This window comes from Rhinolophus sinicus, linkage group LG13 (assembly GCF_036562045.2).
Source record: "Rhinolophus sinicus isolate RSC01 linkage group LG13, ASM3656204v1, whole genome shotgun sequence".
In the NCBI taxonomy this organism is placed as follows: Eukaryota; Metazoa; Chordata; class Mammalia; order Chiroptera; family Rhinolophidae; genus Rhinolophus; species Rhinolophus sinicus.
In genome coordinates, this window is record NC_133762.1 from 62,508,396 (window position 1) to 62,523,174 (window position 14,779).

At 69.5% G+C, this 14,779-nt stretch overlaps 7 pseudogenes; all 7 read left to right on the forward strand.

Annotated features, from left to right (window-relative positions):
* The first annotated feature begins 628 nt into the window (after positions 1–628).
* On the forward strand, positions 629–747 carry LOC141568337 (5S ribosomal RNA; annotated as a pseudogene).
* A 1,410-nt stretch (positions 748–2,157) lies between these two features.
* On the forward strand, positions 2,158–2,277 carry LOC141568405 (5S ribosomal RNA; annotated as a pseudogene).
* Positions 2,278–4,303: 2,026 nt separating this feature from the next.
* On the forward strand, positions 4,304–4,425 carry LOC141568400 (5S ribosomal RNA; annotated as a pseudogene).
* Positions 4,426–5,850: 1,425 nt separating this feature from the next.
* LOC141568401 (5S ribosomal RNA) lies at positions 5,851–5,970 on the forward strand (annotated as a pseudogene).
* Positions 5,971–8,024: 2,054 nt separating this feature from the next.
* Positions 8,025–8,143, forward strand: LOC141568348 (5S ribosomal RNA; annotated as a pseudogene).
* A 3,582-nt stretch (positions 8,144–11,725) lies between these two features.
* On the forward strand, positions 11,726–11,845 carry LOC141568330 (5S ribosomal RNA; annotated as a pseudogene).
* A 1,448-nt stretch (positions 11,846–13,293) lies between these two features.
* On the forward strand, positions 13,294–13,413 carry LOC141568413 (5S ribosomal RNA; annotated as a pseudogene).
* The last annotated feature ends 1,366 nt before the right edge of the window (positions 13,414–14,779 follow it).

Consider the following 14,779-nt stretch of genomic DNA (forward strand, 5'->3'; position numbering starts at 1 on the left):
CTGGGTCAGGAGATGTGACGTGTAGCCAGTGAAGGGACGGAGATCGGGCGGGGCTCCGGGTCGCTGACGAGGGTCGAGGCCCAGACTGAAGGCTTGTGACGAAGGGTGGCTGCAGACTGGAGCTGCTGCGCCTGGTGGCGCGGGTGGCTCTCCTGGCTTTGGGCCAGTGGGTGGGGCCGGCCAGGGCCAGGGCCTGGGTTGCATGTCCCTAGGGCCGGAGGGGACTGAGAGGACCCTGCGACCCCCTCGGTGGCCCTGAGAGGTGGGGACAGCACAGCAGCAAGGGGGGTGTGCGGTTGTGGGGCTGGGCGCAGATGAGAGGGGTTGGGGTAGGGGGGCGGGGTAAAAGCCCTTCGGGGCATGGGAGTCCCAGGATGCCAGGGCGCCCAGACATATGTCACAGTCAGGGAAGTGACAGAGGCCCGTGGAGCCACTGGGGGGCGCGAAGGGGCCTCGCTGCGGGCCAGGAGTAGCCCGTCGCCCACACCAGCGGCGTCCGGAGGAGGCGGGGAGCGCGCGGGAGGCGCTCAGGCAGACGTGCTCGCCACCCGAACGGCCCAGCAGCATGGCGCGCGCTCAGAGGCAGGTCGGGAGCAGGCTCTTGCAGTGCCGGGAGCCGGGTCCCAGCGCCTAAGGCCAGACCACCCTGAACGCGCCAGATCTCGTCTGATCTCGGAAGCTAAGCAGGGCCGGGCCTGCTTAGTACTTGGATGGGAGACCGCCTGGGAATACCTGTAGGCTTTTGCTCGCCTCTCCTTTTGCAACGCCTCCCCGGCGAGGCTCCCTCCGAACCCCTGCCGCCCCTTGCCTCTCTGCAGCCGCCCAGCCAGCCCAAGGTCCCCCTGAACAGCAGAGGGTTAGCCGCCCGGCACTGCAAGCTGGCATCCCCGGCCGCACACCAGGCCCGTCGGCCAGGGCTCCCCCGCACACCCTCTTCTTAGTCCTCTTCAGTCCCGCAGGCCGTCATCTCGAACCCTTCGCCGACCCTAGGTCTCCGCCGCCGCCAGCGCTGCCCTCTCCCCCGCCGCCACCGCCAAATCCGCCACCATCACCGCGCTCCCCACAACCCCCTCCAGCGCTGCCCTCACCCCTGCCCCCGCCCTCGCCGCCGCCAGCGCTGTACTGCTTCAATCTCCCGCCTCTGCTCTCCCCTCCTCCGCCGCCAGCACCGCCCTCTTCCCCGCTACCGCCGCCGCAGGCTCAGCCTCCCGCGCCCAGCGCCCGCCGACACAGCCCCCAACGCTGCCGCCGCCTCCATCGCCGACCTCGCAACACTCCCGCGCCGCCGCCGCCGCCGCCGCCGCCATCACCGCGCCCCCCACACCCTCCGCCAGCGCTACCCTCGCCCCCTCCCCCCCCGCCGCCATCGCTGTACTCCGTCAAACTCCCTCTTCTGCTCTCGCCCCCTCTGCCGCCAGCACCGCGCTCCCCATCCCCGCCGCCAGTGCTGCCCTCTCCCCACCCCGCCCCCGCCGCCGCCATTGCCGCACTCCCTCAATCTCCCTCCTCTGCTCTCCCGCCTCCAGCACCGCCATCTCCCCGCCCCGCCCCGCCGCCACCATCGCCATACTCCCTCAATCTCCCGCCTCTGCTCTCCCCCACCCCGCCGCCGCCGCCATTGCTCCCGTGCCCGGCGCCCACCGTCAAAGCCCCATTGTCGCCGCCGCCATCGCCGCCCTGGCGCCATCCTCGCGGTTGCCATCGACTACCTCCCCACCATCCCCTGCCTCCGCCGCCGCAGCGCCCCGCCGCCGCCGCCGCCGCCGCGGATCCTCCCACAACTCCCAAGCCCAGGGTTGCCTGCTGGTGCAGGCCTCCAGCAGCCAGGGGTAAACCTGGTGGCGGTAGGGGGCGGGGTGTATGGCGGTCTGGGTCGGGAGTCCCAGGATGCCAGAGTTCCACGACTTCTGGCACCATCAGGAAGTGGCAGTGTCCCATGGGGCCTCGGGTGGCGCGAAGGGGCCTCGCTGCCGGCCAGGAGTAGCCCGCCGCCCACGCCAGGGGCATTCGGAAGAGGCGGGGAGCGGACTGGGGGAAGCGGTGCTGGCAGAGCCGGCCTGCGGGTCGATGCTCGCCACCGGCGGCGCATCTGCATGGCGCGCGCTCACGAGGCAGGCCGGGAGCAGACTCCTGGGGCACGGGGAGCCGGGTACCAGCGTCTACCGCCATACCACCCTGAACGCGCCCGATCTCCTCTGATCTCGGGAGCTAAGCAGGGAGGGGCCTGGTTAGTTCTTGGATGGGAGACCGCCTGGGAATACCTGTAGGCTTTTGCTCGCCTCTCCTTTTGCACCGCCCCGGCGTGGCTCCTCCGAACCCCTGCCGCCCCTTGCCCCTCTGCAGCCGCCCAGCCAGCCGAAGGTCCCCTGGCCAGTGGCCGGTCAGCCACCCGGCACTACAAGCTGGCAGCCCGGGCCGCACACCAGGCCCGTCGGCCAGGGGTCAGCCCCTCACCCTCTTCTTAGTCCTCTTCGCTGAGGCAGGCAGTCAGCCAGCAGCAGTTAGCCGAGCCTGTGTCTCCGCCGGCAGGCACCTCTCCCCACACCACTGCGCGCCCCCTCCCATCGCCCACAAGAGCCAGGAACCTTCCCTTCCCGCCGTTCGCGGTGGCCCCAACACACAGGGTACAAAGAGCCGGGTCAAACCAGGGGACGGATGGAGCACCACCCCAACACACCGCACGCCCCCGGACTCCAGGAGAGACCACCACAAGCGGAATTGCAGGCACGCAGGCACACAGTCCTCTCAACCAGGATGCCTGTGGGTGCCACTCTCCTCCCGCGGCGGGGGGTTCCTGGGCGGGGCTCGGAGCCCACTGGCCCTCCCGCCCGGCCTGGGGGCTTCAAGGGTGACTTTCAATGCCGGGCACTGCCTCCTCCGTGGAGCCCAGCCACGGGCATGACCACACTTCGGTTTTGAAGCTGCCACTTCAAAGCAGCGTCAGTGCGTCTGTCCCGTCCGTGTGCCCGCTAGTGCGTCCCTCCCCCTCCCCACCCCATGTCTCGCTGTCTCTGCGACGTGCCTGTTGGGCTCTGGCTCTCGCTCAGGAGCTCTCTCCCGCGTGCCAGCCCCTCTTTCTCTGTCTCTGTCCATGTCTCTCTGTATGTCTAGGTACATACAGGTACATATAGGTGTATATTTCGATCTCGCTCCGTCTTACTCCTCCTCCCGTTTTGTCTGTCGGGCCCTGTCCTGCAGGGACTCTAGTCCCTCTGCCCGCACAAGAACGCAGGATATGGCGAGGCCAGAAGGAACACCAACAGAGCCACGGATAGGGAGCTCACAGCACTATGTCTCACGGGCGGCTGGCTCGGGACACGGCAAGCGAGCCGCCCGATCGCCGACCTGCCGGCCGCTTCTCTGCCAACCCACCGACACACCGCCCGTCGACCCACCAAGCCGGCCCACTGCAATCCGCGCCCCTCTGCAATTTGCAGTCCACCATCCGCGCTTCCTAGCTTGGCCACCGCAGCTCCTCCGGTGGCCAATGGCCAACTGGCAACAGCTGATGGCCAAGCGGTCACAGCTGATGACCATGCAGCCCCAAGCAGCACCCCTCCACGCGAGGCCCAGAGCCTGGAGAGTGCTCTCTGGGAGTCTGTCCCCACAGTCCCCGTCTGTCTCTCTCCGCCACTCTCTTGCTCCGTCTCTGGCCTTCCCTCATCCTCTCTCTCACCTCCCTGGGTCAGGAGATGTGACGTGTAGCCAGTGAAGGGACCGGAGATCGGGCGGGGCTCCGGGTCGCTGACGAGGGTCGAGGGCCCAGACTGAAGGCTTGTGACGAAGGGTGGCTGCAGACTGGAGCTGCTGCCCCTGGTGGCGCGGGTGGCTCTCCTGGCTTTGGGCCAGTGGGTGGGGCCGGCCAGGGCCGGGCCTGGGTTGCATGTCCCTAGGGCGGAGGGACTGAGAGGACCCTGCGACCCCTCGGTGGCCCTGAGAGGTGGGGACAGCACAGCAGCAAGGGGGTGTGCGGTTGTGGGGCTGGGCGCAGATGAGAGGGGTTGGGGTAGGGGGCGGGGTAAAGCCCTTCGGGGCATGGGAGTCCCAGGATGCCAGGGCGCCCAGACATATGTCACAGTCAGGGAAGTGACAGAGGCCCGTGGAGCCACTGGGGGGCGCGAAGGGGCCTCGCTGCGGGCCAGGAGTAGCCCGTCGCCCACACCAGCGGCGTCCGGAGGAGGCGGGGAGCGGGCGGGAGGCGCTCAGGCAGACATGCTCGCCACCCGAGCGGCCCAGCAGCATGGCGCGCGCTCAGAAGCACGTCGGGAGCAGGCTCTTGGGGCGCCGGGAGCCGGGTCCCAGCGTCTGCAGCCATACCACCCTGAACGCGCCCGATCTCCTCTGATCTCGGGAGCTAAGCAGGGAGGGGCCTGCTTAGTACTTGGATGGGAGACCGCCTGGGAATACCTGTAGGCTTTGCTCGCCTCTCCTTTTGCAACGCCTCCCGGCGAGGCTCCTCCGAACCCCTGCCGCCCCTTGCCTCTCTGCAGCCGCCCAGCCAGCCCAAGGTCCCCTGACCAGCAGAGGGTTAGCCGCCCGGCACTGCAAGCTGGCATCCCGGCCGCACACCAGGCCCGTCGGCCAGGGCTCCCCGCACACCCTCTTCTTAGTCCTCTTCAGTCCCGCAGGCCGTCATCTCGAACCCTTCGCCGACCCTAGGTCGCCGCCGCCCGCCAGCGCTGCCCTCTCCCCGCCGCCACCGCCAAATCCGCCACCATCACCGCGCTCCCCACAACCCCTCCAGCGCTGCCCTCACCCCTGCCCCCGCCCTCGCCGCCGCCAGCGCTGTACTGCTTCAATCTCCCGCCTCTGCTCTCCCTCCTCCGCCGCCAGCACCGCCCTCTTCCCGCTACCGCCCGCAGGCGCCAACCCTCCCCGCGCCCAGCGCCCGCCGACACAGCCCCCAACGCTGCCGCCGCCTCCATCGCCGACCTCGCAACACTCCCGCGCCGCCGCCGCCGCCGCCGCCGCCGCCATCACCGCGCTCCCCACACCCTCCGCCAGCGCTACCCTCGCCCCCTCCCCCGCCGCCGCCATCGCTGTACTCCGTCAAACTCCCTCTTCTGCTCTCGCCCCCTCTGCCGCCAGCACCGCGCTCCCCATCCCCGCCGCCAGTGCTGCCCTCTCCCCCACCCCCCCCCCGCCGCCGCCATTGCCGCACTCCCTCAATCTCCCTCCTCTGCTCTCCCCGCCTCCAGCACCGCCATCTCCCCCGCCCCCGCCCCCGCCGCCACCATCGCCATACTCCCTCAATCTCCCGCCTCTGCTCTCCCCCCACCCCCCGCCGCCGCCGCCATTGCTCCCCGTGCCCCGGCGCCCACCGTCAAAGCCCCCATTGTCGCCGCCGCCATCGCCGCCCTGGCGCCATCCTCGCGGTTGCCATCGACTACCTCCCCACCATCCCCTGCCTCCGCCGCCGCAGACGCCCCCGCCGCCGCCGCCGCCATAGGATCCTCCCACAACTCCCAAGCCCAGGGTTGCCTGCTGGTGCAGGGCTCCAGCAGCCTTGGGGGTAAACCTGGTGGCGGTAGGGGGGCGGGGTGTATGGCGGTCTGGGTCCGGGGAGTCCCAGGATGCCAGAGTTCCACGACTTCTGGCACCATCAGGGAAGTGGCAGTGTCCCATGGGGCCTCGGGTGGCGCGAAGGGGCCTCGCTGCCGGCCAGGAGTAGCCCGCCGCCCACGCCAGGGGCATTCGGAAGAGGCGGGGAGCCGGACTGGGGGGGGTACGCGGTGCTGGCAGAGTCGGCCAGCGGGTCGATGCTCGCCACCGGAGCCACGCATCTGCATGGCGGGCGCTCACGAGGCAGGCCGGGAGCAGGCTCTTGGGGCGCGGGAGCCGGGTCCCAGCGTCTACGGCCATACCACCCTGAACGCGCCCGATCTCCTCTGATCTCGGGAGCTAAGCAGGGAGGGGCCTGGTTAGTACTTGGATGGGAGACCGCCTGGGAATACCTGTAGGCTTTTGCTTGCCTCTCCTTTTGCTCCGCCGCCCTGGCGTGGCTCCCTCCAAAACCCGGCCGCCCCTTGCCCCTCTGCAGCCGCCCAGCCAGCGAAAGGTCCCCCTGGCCAGGGGCCCGTCAGCCACCCGGCACTACAAGCTGGCAGCCCCGGCCGCACACCAGGCCCGTCGGCCAGGGGTGGGGCCCTCACCCTCTTCTTAGTCCTCTTCGCTGAGGCAGGCAGTCAGCCAGCAGCAGTTAGCCGAGCCTGTGTCTCCGCCGGCAGGCACCTCTCCCCACAGCACTGGGCGCGCCCTCCCATCGCCCACAAGAGCCAGGAACCTTCCCTTCCCGCCGTTCGCGGTGGCCCCAACACACAGGGTACAAAGAGCCGGGTCAAACCAGGGGACTGATGGAGCACCACCCCAACACACCGCACGCCCTCGGACTCCAGGAGAGACCACCACAAGCGGAAGTGCAGGCACGCAGGCACACAGCCCTCTCAACCAGGGTGCCTGTGGGCTGCCACTCTCCTCCCGCGGGGCGGGGGGTTCCTGGGCGGGGCTCGGAGCCCACTGGCCCTCCCGCCCGGCCCGGGGGCTTCAAGGGTGACTTTCAATGCCCGGGCACTGCCTCCTTAGTGGAGCCCAGCCACGGGCATGACCACACTTCGGTTTTGAAGCTGCCACTTCAAAGCAGCGTCAGTGCGTCTGTCCCGTCCGTGTGCCCGCTAGTGCGTCCCTCCCCCTCCCCCACCCCATGTCTCGCTGTCTCTGCGACGTGCCTGTTGGGCTCTGGCTCTCGCTCAGGAGCTCTCTCCCCGCGTGCCAGCCCCCTCTTTCTCTGTCTCTGTCCATGTCTCTCTGTATGTCTAGGTACATACAGGTACATATAGGTGTATATTTCGATCTCGCTCCGTCTTACTCCTCCTCCCGTTTTGTCTGTCGGGCCCTGTCCTGCGGGGACTCTAGTCCCTCTGCCCGCACAAGAACGCAGGATATGGCGAGGCCAAGAAGGAACACCAACAGAGCCACGGATAGGGAGCTCACAGCACTATGTCTCACGGGCGGCTGGCTCGGAGACACGGCAAGCCGGAGCCGCCCGATCCCCGACCTGCCGGCCGCTTCTCTGCCAACCCACCGACACACCGCCCGTCGACCCACCAAGCCGGCCCACTGCAATCCGCGCCCCTCTGCAATTTGCAGTCCACCATCCGCGCTTCCTAGCTTGGCCACCGCAGCTCCTCCGGTGGCCAATGGCCAACGGGCAACAGCTGATGGCCAAGCGGTCACAGCTGATGACCATGCAGCCCCCAAGCAGCACCCCTCCACGCGAGGCCCAGAGCCTGGAGAGTGCTCTCTGGGAGTCTGTCCCCACAGTCCCCGTCTGTCTCTCTCCGCCACTCTCTTGCTCCGTCTCTGGCCTTCCCTCATCCTCTCTCTCACCTCCCTGGGTCAGGAGATGTGACGTGTAGCCAGTGAAGGGACCGGAGATCGGGCGGGGCTCCGGGTCGCTGACGAGGGTCGAGGGCCCAGACTGAAGGCTTGTGACGAAGGGTGGCTGCAGACTGGAGCTGCTGCGCCCTGGTGGCGCGCGGGTGGCTCTCCCTGGCTTTGGGCCAGTGGGTGGGGCCGGCCAGGGCCCGGGCCTGGGTTGCATGTCCCTAGGGCCGGAGGGGACTGAGAGGACCCTGCGACCCCCTCGGTGGCCCTGAGAGGTGGGGACAGCACAGCAGCAAGGGGGGTGTGCGGTTGTGGGGCTGGGCGCAGATGAGAGGGGTTGGGGTAGGGGGGCGGGGTAAAAGCCCTTCGGGGCATGGGAGTCCCAGGATGCCAGGGCGCCCAGACATATGTCACAGTCAGGGAAGTGACAGAGGCCCGTGGAGCCACTGGGGGGCGCGAAGGGGCCTCGCTGCGGGCCAGGAGTAGCCCGTCGCCCACACCAGCGGCGTCCGGAGGAGGCGGGGAGCGCGCGGGAGGCGCCCAGGCAGACGTGCCCGCCACCCGAACGGCCCAGCAGCATGGCGCGCGCTCAGAGGCAGGTCGGGAGCAGGCTCTTGGAGTGCCGGGAGCCGGGTCCCAGCGCCTAAGGCCAGACCACCCTGAACGCGCCAGATCTCGTCTGATCTCGGAAGCTAAGCAGGGCCGGGCCTGCTTAGTACTTGGATGGGAGACCGCCTGGGAATACCTGTAGGCTTTTGCTCGCCTCTCCTTTTGCAACGCCTCCCCGGCGAGGATCCCTCCGAACCCCTGCCGCCCCTTGCCTCTCTGCAGCCGCCCAGCCAGCCCAAGGTCCCCCTGACCAGCAGAGGGTTAGCCGCCCGGCACTGCAAGCTGGCATCCCCGGCCGCACACCAGGCCCGTCGGCCAGGGCTCCCCCGCACACCCTCTTCTTAGTCCTCTTCAGTCCCGCAGGCCGTCATCTCGAACCCTTCGCCGACCCTAGGTCTCCGCCGCCGCCGCCAGCGCTGCCCTCTCCCCCGCCGCCACCGCCAAATCCGCCACCATCACCGCGCTCCCCACAACCCCCTCCAGCGCTGCCCCCCCCCCCCCCCCCCCCCCCCCCCCCGCCAGCGCTGTCCTGCTCCAACCCCCCGCCTCTGCCCCCCCCTCCTCCGCCGCCAGCCCCGCCCTCTCCCCCGCTACCCCCGCCGCAGGCGCCAACCCTCCCCGCGCCCAGCGCCCGCCGACACAGCCCCCAACGCTGCCGCCGCCTCCATCGCCGACCTCGCAACACTCCCGCGCCGCCGGCGCCGCCGCCGCCGCCGCCGCCATCACCGCGCTCCCCACCCCTCCGCCAGCGCTACCCTCGCCCCTCCCCGCCCCCGCCGCCGCCATCTCCGTACTCCATCAAACTCCCTCTTCTGCTCTCGCCCCCTCTGCCGCCAGCACCGCGCTCCCCATCCCCGCCGCCAGTGCTGCCCTCTCCCCCACCCCCCCCCCCCCCGCCGCCATTGCCGCACTCCCTCAATCTCCCTCCTCTGCTCTCCCCGCCTCCAGCACCGCCATCTCCCCCGCCCCCCCCCCCCCCGCCACCATCGCCATCCTCCCTCAATCTCCCCCCCCTGCTCTCCCCCCCCCCCCCGCCGCCGCCGCCATTGCTCCCCGTGCCCCGGCGCCCACCGTCAAAGCCCCCATTGTCGCCGCCGCCATCGCCGCCCTGGCACCATCCTCGCGGTTGCCATCGACTACCTCCCCACCATCCCCTGCCTCCGCCGCCCCGCCGCCGCCGCCCGCCGACTCCCAAGCCCAGGGTTGCCTGCTGGTGCAGGCCTCCAGCAGCAGGGGTAAACCTGGTGGCGGTAGGGGCGGGGTGTATGGCGGTCTGGGTCGGAGTCCCAGGATGCCAGAGTTCCACGACTTCTGGCACCATCAGGAAGTGGCAGTGTCCCATGGGGCCTCGGGTGGCGCGAAGGGCCTCGCTGCCGGCCAGGAGTAGCCCGCCGCCCACGCCAGGGGCATTCGGAAGAGGCGGGGAGCGGACTGGGGGAAGCGGTGCTGGCAGAGCCGGCCTGCGGGTCGATGCTCGCCACCGGGCGGCGCATCTGCATGGCGCGCGCTCACGAGGCAGGCGGGAGCAGACTCCTGGGGCACGGGGCGGGTACCAGCGTCTACCGCCATACCACCCTGAACGCGCCCGATCTCCTCTGATCTCGGGAGCTAAGCAGGAGGGGCCTGGTTAGTTCTTGGATGGGAGACCGCCTGGGAATACCTGTAGGCTTTTGCTCGCCTCTCCTTTTGCACCGCCCCCCCCCCCCCCCCCCGTGGCTCCCTCCGAACCCCTGCCGTCCCTTGCCCCTCTGCAGCCGCCCAGCCAGCCGAAGGTCCCCCTGGCCAGTGGCCGGTCAGCCACCCGGCACTACAAGCTGGCAGCCCCGGCCGCACACCAGGCCCGTCGGCCAGGGGTCAGCCCCTCACCCTCTTCTTAGTCCTCTTCGCTGAGGCAGGCAGTCAGCCAGCAGCAGTTAGCCGAGCCTGTGACTCCGCCGGCAGGCACCTCTCCCCACACCCCTGCGCGCCTCCTCCCATCGCCCACAAGAGCCAGGAACCTTCCCTTCCCGCCGTTCGCGGTGGCCCCAACACACAGGGTACAAAGAGCCGGGTCAAACCAGGGGACGGATGGAGCACCACCCCAACACACCGCACGCCCTCGGACTCCAGGAGAGACCACCACAAGCGGAAGTGCAGGCACGCAGGCACACAGCCCTCTCAACCAGGGTGCCTGTGGGTGCCACTCTCCTCCAGCGGGGGAGGGGGGTTCCTGGGCGGGGCTCGGAGCCCACTGGCCCTCCCGCCCGGCCTGGGGGCTTCAAGGGTGACTTTCAATGCCCGGGCACTGCCTCCTCCGTGGAGCCCAGCCACGGGCATGACCACACTTCGGTTTTGAAGCTGCCACTTCAAAGCAGCGTCAGTGCGTCTGTCCCCGTCCGTGTGCCCGCTAGTGCGTCCCTCCCCCCTCCCCCACCCCATGTCTCGCTGTCTCTGCGACGTGCCTGTTGGGCTCTGGCTCTCGCTCAGGAGCTCTCTCCCCGCGTGCCAGCCCCCTCTTTCTCTGTCTCTGTCCATGTCTCTCTGTATGTCTAGGTACATACAGGTACATATAGGTGTATATTTCGATCTCGCTCCGTCTTACTCCTCCTCCCGTTTTGTCTGTCGGGCCCTGTCCTGCGGGGTCTCTAGTCCCTCTGCTCGCACAAGAACGCAGGATATGGCGAGGCCAAGAAGGAACACCAACAGAGCCACGGATAGGGAGCTCACAGCACTATGTCTCACGGGCGGCTGGCTCGGAGACACGGCAAGCCGGAGCCGCCCGATCGCCGACCTGCCGGCCGCTTCTCTGCCAACCCACCGACACACCGCCCGTCGACCCACCAAGCCGGCCCACTGCAATCCGCGCCCCTCTGCAATTTGCAGTCCACCATCCGCGCTTCCTAGCTTGGCCACCGCAGCTCCTCCGGTGGCCAATGGCCAACGGGCAACAGCTGATGGCCAAGCGGTCACAGCTGATGACCATGCAGCCCCCAAGCAGCACCCCTCCACGCGAGGCCCAGAGCCTGGAGAGTGCTCTCTGGGAGTCTGTCCCCACAGTCCCCGTCTGTCTCTCTCCGCCACTCTCTTGCTCCGTCTCTGGCCTTCCCTCATCCTCTCTCTCACCTCCCTGGGTCAGGAGAGGTGACGTGTAGCCAGTGAAGGGACGGAGATCGGGCGGGGCTCCGGGTCGCTGACGAGGGTCGAGGCCCAGACTGAAGGCTTGTGACGAAGGGTGGCTGCAGACTGGAGCTGCTGCGCCTGGTGGCGCGGGTGGCTCTCCTGGCTTTGGGCCAGTGGGTGGGGCCGGCCAGGGCCAGGGCCTGGGTTGCACATCCCTAGGGTGGAGGGGACTGAGAGGACCCTGCGACCCCCTCGGTGGCCCTGAGAGGTGGGGACAGCACAGCAGCAAGGGGGGTGTGCGGTTGTGGGGCTGGGGGGAGATGAGAGGGGTTGGGGTAGGGGGGCGGGGGAAAAGCCCTTCGGGGCATGGGAGTCCCAGGATGCCAGGGCGCCCAGACATATGTCACAGTCAGGGAAGTGACAGAGGCCCGTGGAGCCACTGGGGGGCGCGAAGGGGCCTCGCTGCGGGCCAGGAGTAGCCCGTCGCCCACACCAGCGGCGTCCGGAGGAGGCGGGGAGCGGGCGGGAGGCGCTCAGGCAGACGTGCTCGCCACCCGAGCGGCCCAGCAGCATGGCGTGCGCTCAGAAGCAGGTCGGGAGCAGGCTCTTGGAGTGCCGGGAGCCGGGTCCCAGCGTCTACGGCCATACCACCCTGAACGCGCCCGATCTCCTCTGATCTCGGGAGCTAAGCAGGGAGGGGCCTGGTTAGTACTTGGATGGGAGACCGCCTGGGAATACCTGTAGGCTTTTGCTCGCCTCTCCTTTTGCAACGCCTCCCCGGCGAGGATCCCTCCGAACCCCTGCCGCCCCTTGCCTCTCTGCAGCCGCCCAGCCAGCCCAAGGTCCCCCTGACCAGCAGAGGGTTAGCCGCCCGGCACTGCAAGCTGGCATCCCCGGCCGCACACCAGGCCCGTCGGCCAGAGCTCCCCCCCACACCCTCTTCTTAGTCCTCTTCCGTCCCGCAGGCCGTCATCTCGAACCCTTCGCCGACCCTAGGTCGCCGCCGCCGCCGCCAGCGCTGCCCTCTCCCCCGCCGCCACCGCCAAATCCGCCACCATCACCGCGCTCCCCACAACCCCCTCCAGCGCTGCCCTCACCCCTGCCCCCGCCCTCGCCGCCGCCAGCGCTGTACTGCTTCAATCTCCCGCCTCTGCTCTCCCCTCCTCCGCCGCCAGCACCGCCCTCTTCCCCGCTACCGCCGCCGCAGGCTCATCCCCTCCCGCGCCCAGCGCCCGCCGACACAGCCCCCAACGCTGCCGCCGCCTCCATCGCCGACCTCGCAACACTCCCGCCGCCGCCGCCGCCGCCGCCGCCGCCGCCGCCATCACCGCGCTCCCCACCCCTCCGCCAGCGCTACCCTCGCCCCTCCCCGCCCCCGCCGCCGCCATCGCTGTACTCCATCAAACTCCCTCTTCTGCTCTCGCCCCTCTGCCGCCAGCACCGCGCTCCCCATCCCCGCCGCCAGTGCTGCCCTCTCCCCACCCCCGCCCCCGCCGCCGCCGCCATTGCCGCACTCCCTCAATCTCCCTCCTCTGCTCTCCCCGCCTCCAGCACCGCCATCTCCCCCCCCCCCCCCCCCCCCCCCCCCCTCGCCATACTCCCTCAATCTCCCCCCTCTGCTCTCCCCCCACCCCCCGCCGCCGCCGCCATTGCTCCCCGTGCCCCGGCGCCCACCGTCAAAGCCCCCATTGTCGCCGCCGCCATCGCCGCCCTGGCACCATCCTCGCGGTTGCCATCGACTACCTCCCCACCATCCCCTGCCCCCGCCGCCGCAGACGCCCCCGCCGCCGCCGCCGCCGCCGCGGGATCCTCCCACAACTCCCAAGCCCAGGGTTGCCTGCTGGTGCAGGCCTCCAGCAGCCTTGGGGGTAAACCTGGTGGCGGTAGGGGGGCGGGGTGTATGGCGGTCTGGGTCCGGGGAGTCCCAGGATGCCAGAGTTCCACGACTTCTGGCACCATCAGGGAAGTGGCAGTGTCCCATGGGGCCTCGGGTGGCGCGAAGGGGCCTCGCTGCCGGCCAGGAGTAGCCCGCCGCCCACGCCAGGGGCATTCGGAAGAGGCGGGGAGCGGACTGGGGGAAGCGGTGCTGGCAGAGCCGGCCTGCGGGTCGATGCTCGCCACCGGAGCGGCGCATCTGCATGGCGCGCGCTCACGAGGCAGGCCGGGAGCAGACTCCTGGGGCACGGGGAGCTGGGTCCCAGTGTCTACCGCCATACCACCCTGAACACGCCCGATCTCCTCTGATCTCGGGAGCGAAGCAGGGAGGGGCCTGGTTAGTTCTTGGATGGGAGACCGCCTGGGAATACCTGTAGGCTTTTGCTCGCCTCTCCTTTTGCACCGCCCCCCCCCCCCGCGTGGCTCCCTCCGAACCCCTGCCGTCCCTTGCCCCTCTGCAGCCGCCCAGCCAGCCGAAGGTCCCCCTGGCCAGTGGCCGGTCAGCCACCCGGCACTACAAGCTGGCAGCCCCGGCCGCACACCAGGCCCGTCGGCCAGGGGTCAGCCCCTCACCCTCTTCTTAGTCCTCTTCGCTGAGGCAGGCAGTCAGCCAGCAGCAGTTAGCCGAGCCTGTGTCTCCGCCGGCAGGCACCTCTCCCCACACCACTGCGCGCCCCCTCCCTTCGCCCACAAGAGCCAGGAACCTTCCCTTCCCGCCGTTCGCGGTGGCCCCAACACACAGGGTACAAAGAGCCGGGTCAAACCAGGGGACGGATGGAGCACCACCCCAACACACCGCACGCCCTCGGACTCCAGGAGAGACCACCGCAAGCGGAAGTGCAGGCACGCAGGCACACAGCCCTCTCAACCAGGGTGCCTGTGGGTGCCACTCTCCTCCCGCGGGGGGGGGGGTTCCTGCGCGGGGCTCGGAGCCCACTGGCCCTCCCGCCCGGCCTGGGGGCTTCAAGGGTGACTTTCAATGCCCGGGCACTGCCTCCTCCGTGGAGCCCAGCCACGGGCATGACCACACTTCGGTTTTGAAGCTGCCACTTCAAAGCAGCGTCAGTGCGTCTGTCCCCGTCCGTGTGCCCGCTAGTGCGTCCCTCCCCCCTCCCCCACCCCATGTCTCGCTGTCTCTGCGACGTGCCTGTTGGGCTCTGGCTCTCGCTCAGGAGCTCTCTCCCCGCGTGCCAGCCCCCTCTTTCTCTGTCTCTGTCCATGTCTCTCTGTATGTCTAGGTACATACAGGTACATATAGGTGTATATTTCGATCTCGCTCCCTCTTACTCCTCCTCCCGTTCTGTCTGTCGGTCCCTGTCCTACGGGGACTCTAGTCCCTCTGCCCGCACAAGAACGCAGGATATGGCGAGGCCAAGAAGGAACACCAACAGAGCCACGGATAGGAGCTCACAGCACTATGTCTCACGGGCGGCTGGCTCGAGACACGGCAAGCGAGCCGCCCGATCCCCGACCTGCCGGCCGCTTCTCTGCCAACCCACCGACACACCGCCCGTCGACCCACCAAGCCGGCCCACTGCAATCCGCGCCCCTCTGCAATTTGCAGTCCACCATCCGCGCTTCCTAGCTTGGCCACCGCAGCTCCTCCGGTGGCCAATGGCCAACGGGCAACAGCTGATGGCCAAGCGGTCACAGCTGATGACCATGCAGCCCCCAAGCAGCACCCCTCCACGCGAGGCCCAGAGCCTGGAGAGTGCTCTCTGGGAGTCTGTCCCCACAGTCCCCGTCTGTCTCT